Genomic DNA, 5,594 nt, shown 5'->3' on the forward strand with positions numbered 1-5,594 from the left:
CCCCAGAAGTTTTTATACTGGAAGACCAAGTGCCAATGAGATGTACTAGAAGTAGTTTATCTTCATTATATCTCGCAGATATGTAATCCAACACATAAATCTAGATATACCGAGGCAAGATTTTCGTTGCTTGCTTTCGTAGAAATCTGATCACACGTCATTATTTGTCAAGCCCAGGTTTTATCGGTATCATTAAGGAGATTCTTAATTAGTTTCATTCGAATCGCCTTGGCTACAAAACTTTAAAATTACTAATTCAAACTTTTAGTTAGCGATTCTTTTTTTGTTCGAGAACTGTATTGATCATTTTCGTTGGAGAGTCTTTAGCTAAACAGCAACAAAAATGCAAACCTTAAGATTGTTATGAATCGAATAAAAAACGAGCGGTACAATAACAAGAAAAGAAAGCAAAATTATACGATTGAGTCAAGTACATGAAGTACATCGAGCAAAAAATAAACGGTTGTCGGTATCGAATTTTTAATGTCAAATGTTTCAAAAATGCAAAATTGTCAAGATCTGAAAATATGTGACGTCCGGTGGTTCAATTTTTTTTAAACAAAGGCAAATGCGCGCAGTTCACTCCAGATGAACGCGGGACATTTCCCGGGACGTTTTTCTACACGGGACATTTTATTAAAACACGGGACTATCCCGCGAAATACGGGACGTCTGGTCACTCTACACTCACGTAAACTCTCGTGTAGATTATCAGAGTATGCGTGTTGACAAAAGCAAAAATATTTCTTTTCTTTACTCTCTTATGCGAAAAACCAAACAAATATATGCAGCTTCGTAGTCCCGAACGAAAATTCTATACGACTGGTTCCATGAATGACGTAGCTTTTTTTATGTTTTATCAAAAACATACATTGTGACATAGATGAACAAGAAAAGACAAAGAAGTAATAGACCCTAAACCCCTAAACCCTTAACAGACAAAACAGTGATAAAAAAGAATAATTTGAAAAAATCCAAATTGTTTTCTTAGTTTCATATTTGCTACGTAGCTTGGCTTGTTACCAACTCCCCCCCCCACTCCCCCTCGTCAAATTTCGTCACGAAACTGCAAACCCCCCCCTACCCCCTTGAATGCTTCGTCATTCATTAATGTTCCCTTATAACAGTTTAATTTGGTTCCCGAATCCACTCCGCCAGACTGTAAATATAGGGACTGTACTATGCTGTCGCTATCAAATCTCATATATCTATTTGCTACGTACCTACCTAACATCTCAACGGTCCGCGGTTCCCCTGGCGGATATGAAAAAAGTCCAGCAAAAATTCCATTTAATTTGAAGTGGTAATAACTCTTCACTCTCACATTAGAAAGAAATAGCATGATGTCATTCCCTTCGCTCATAGGTTACGCAGACTCAAAGACTTTAACAGGATCAATTACCTAACTGTTTGCTCTAACAAGCATGACATTCTCGATCTTACGTTAAAAAGATGAACCACTCCTTCTAGGGGTTTCCCGGGACATCAAATAAAAAAAAACTTTTCTCAAGCATACCAGAATTTCAAAAATCACCAATAATAAACCCCGCTTTCTAAGCAGTTCCAGAGTCTAGAGAATATTTCGTTTGATTTATATTTGTACAAATTCATTTTAAACAACAAACTTGCAAAATCATTAGTCATTTGAGTCCTTTTGAAAAGTTATGCGAAATATTCTAATAACGGCTGTATTTTTTTTTTAGTGATTATATCGAAACACGAAAATTGAAAACATGCATTTATTTGAGGTAAATATATGATGCAGGATGGGCATCAAATGGTGAGTTGACAACCTGGAAGGAGCGTCAAACATAGCTTCGGCCCTCACAAGTTCCTATCTCACACCTCCACGAGTCATATGATTACACTAGACTGCCGGTTGAAACATGGATACAACTGGTTGGTGTTGCCTGGGCAATGTTGTCATCCGACAATAGCTAAGTGAGAAGGTGCGACGCGATCATTGGCGCGTTAACCATATTCCGGCGGTAGAGGGAATGCTTCGCCAACCCGAGCGTCTGTTCACCAAGATGGTGCGGCTCAAAACAGCGTCTGATCTCCATGTTAGGAGCGGCTGATTAACGTCCTGGTGGCAGCGTGGGACTCTAAACAGAGCTGACACGATGGTCCCCCGGCGAGACAGGGGGTTGGGGAAGGCCCAACGAGCCGCCCCGGAAAACAACATGTTACAAACAACGTAAGAGATAATACGGATCGGAACAATCGGAAACTTGGGACATGGAACTGCAAATCGCTCTGCTTTCCAGGATGCGAGAGGATAATTTATGACGAGCTACATCCACGCAACTTCGAAGTCGTAGCGCTGCAGGAACTTTGTTGGACAGGACAGAAGGTATGGAAAAGCGGGCACCGGGCGGCTACTTTCTACCAGAGTTGTGGTACCACCAGCGAGCTGGGAACCGGCTTTATAGTACTGGGTAAGATGCGCCAACGCGTGATAAGGTGGCAGCCGATCAACGCAAGGATGTGCAAGTTGAGGATAAAGGGCCGGTTCTTCAACTACAGCATCATCAACGTGCACTGCCCACATGAAGGAAGACCCGACGACGAGAAGGAAGCGTACTACGCGCAGCTGGAGCAGGTCTACGATAGCTGCCCGCGACGGGACGTGAAGATCGTTATTGGGGACTTGAATGCTAAGGTAGGACGGGAGGCAATGTACAGACCGGTAATCGGACCAGATAGCCTGCATGCCGTGTCTAATGATAACGGCCATCGGTGCGTAAACTTTGCGGCCTCCCGTGGTATGGTAGTCCGAAGTACCTTCTTCCCCCGCAAAGGTATCCACAAATCCACCTGGAGATCACCCGACCAACAGACAGAGAACCAAATCGACCACGTTTTAATCGACGGCAGGTTTTTCTCCGACATCATCAACGTTCGCACCTACCGCAGTGCGAATATAGATTCGGACCACTACCTAGTAGCTGTGTGCATGCGCTCAAAACTATCGACGGTGTATAACACCCGCCGAAGTCGAACGCCGCGACCAAATATTGAGCAACTGCGGGACGCCGAGGCTGCACAGGAATACGCGCAGCAGCTGGAGGCAGTGCTACCTACGGAAGAGCAGCTTGGCGCAGCTACTCTTGAAGATGGCTGGAAAAGCATCCGATCCGCCATAGGTAACACTGCAGTAGCGCTACTAGAGTACAAGGGCCCCGAATCATAGAAATGACTGGTTTGACGGTGAATGCAAACGGTTAGTCGAGGAGAAGAATGCAGCACGGGCGAGAATGCTGCAACACCGTACGAGAGCGAACGTGGAACGATACCGACAGCCAAAACTTAGTCCTCCGAAGGAAGAAGCGCCAGCTCGAGGACCGAGATCGCGTAGCGATGGAAGAGCTGTACCAAGCTAACGACACTCGGAAGTTCTACGAGAAGCTGAACAGCTCCCGCAAAGGCTTTGTGCCGCAAGCCGATATGTGCAGGAGCTTGGACGGCAACCTGCTAACAGACGAGTGTGAGGTGATCGAAAGGTGCAGGCAGCACTTCGACGAGCATCTAAACGGCGATGCAGTAGAGCGCGAGGACGGTATGGCAATTGATCCTGGTGCACGAGCAGAAGACATCAGAATTCCAGCCCCCGAACTTCTGGAGGTGGAGGAGGAGATTGGCCGGCTGAAAAACAATAAAGCTGCTGGAGTGGACCAACTTCCCAGCGAGCTATTGAAATACGGTGGAGAAACACTGGCTAGAGCCGTGCACTGGGTCATTGTCAAGGTTTGGGAGTAAGAACGAGTACCCGAGGAGTGGATGGAGGGTATTGTGTGTCTCATCTACAAAAAGGGCGACAAACTGGAGTGCTGCAATTACCGGGCAATCACTCTTTTGAACGCCGCCTACAAGGTACTCTCCTAAATACTTTGCCGTCGACTATCACCATTTGCGAAGCAGTTCGTGGGGCACTACCAGGTGGGATTTATGGGTGCCCGCGCCACCACGGATCAGATATTCGCGGTTCGACAGGTTATGCAGAAATGCCGCGAATATAACGTGCCCACACATCACTTGTTCATCGATTTTAAATCGGCGTACGACACAATCGATCGGGACAAGCTATGGCAAATTATGCACGACTACGGATTTCCGGACAAACTGACGCGGTTGGTCAAAGCGACGATGGATCGAGTGATGTGTGTAGTTCGAGTTTCGGGGGCACTCTCGTGCCCCTTCGAAACCCGAAGAGGTCTAAGGCAAGGTGATGGTCTCTCGTGCCTACTGTTTAACATTGCCCTGGAAGGTGTCATTAGAAGAGCGGGGATTAACACGAGTGGCACGATATTCCAAAAGTCGGTTCAACTGTTTGGTTTCGCCGACGATATTGACATTGTGGCTCGGACCTTTGTGAAGATGGCGGAAACGTACATCGCACTAAAGGCTGAAGCCAAACGGATTGGACTGGTCATCAATGCATCGAAGACGAAGTTCATGTACTTCGTCTTCGATGCATTGATGACCAGTCCAATCCGTTTGGCTTCAGCCTTTAGGAAGGGGTTTACGAGAGGACAGTGCTAACCTCCCACCTCGAGTTCAAATTGGTGGTGATGAAATCGAGGTGGTTGATGAGTTTGTGTATCTGGGCTCACTGGTAACTGCCGACAACGATACCAGCAGAGAAATTTAACGGCGTATTATGGCAGGAAATCGTGCATACTTTGGTCTCCGGAGGACGCTCCGATCGAGTAGAATTCGTCGCCGCACCAAGTTAACTATCTACAAGACGCTGATCAGACCGGTAGTCCTCTACGGGCATGAGACATGGACTATGCTTGTGGAGGACCAACGCGCTCTTGCGGTCTTCGAGCGGAAGGTGTTGCGTACCATCTTCGGTGGCCTGCAGATGGAAAACGGAGTGTGGAGAAGGCGAATGAACCACAAACTGCAGGAGCTGCTTTGAGAGCCATCTGTCGTTCACACCGCTAAGATAGGCAGGTTGCGGTGGGCTGGACATGTTGTAAGGATGTCAGACGACAGCCCGGTAAAGATGGTTCTTGAAACCAATCCGTCAGGGACGAGACGGAGAGGTGCACAGCGGGCAAGGTGGATCGATCAGGTGGAAGACGACCTGCGGACCCTACGCAGACTGCAGAGCTGGCGAACTGCAGCCATGGACCGAGTGGAATGGAGACGACTCTTACGTACAGCAAAGGCCACACCACGGCTTGGGACTGTTTGGTAAGGTAAGTATATGATGCAGGATGATTTCTCGGGCAATAAGTACATTGTTGTTCCGATAAATACTACTCAATTGAACTTTCTATGATAGTTACTGTAATTTTCAATATGTATGTGTATGTATGTATGTAATGTATTTTTCATTGAAACTTGGCATAATTCCGAAACGTTAAAAAGATTAGGATGCAGGAGTGTATGACGATTTTTTACTGAGTTAAATTAAGTTATATTTTAAAGATTTTTCGGAATTTCAGTTTTTTAGGAAAATATGCTTTTTTGTTAGTTATTGGTCGTTCTTCAGCAACAAGCATAGATAATTGAACGTTGAATATAACACAATTCATTCACTAACAGCAACGTTTTTTTCCGTTGTTGGGGACATTACACCACTG

This window comes from Wyeomyia smithii, chromosome 2 (assembly GCF_029784165.1).
Source record: "Wyeomyia smithii strain HCP4-BCI-WySm-NY-G18 chromosome 2, ASM2978416v1, whole genome shotgun sequence".
Taxonomy (NCBI): domain Eukaryota; kingdom Metazoa; phylum Arthropoda; class Insecta; order Diptera; family Culicidae; genus Wyeomyia; species Wyeomyia smithii.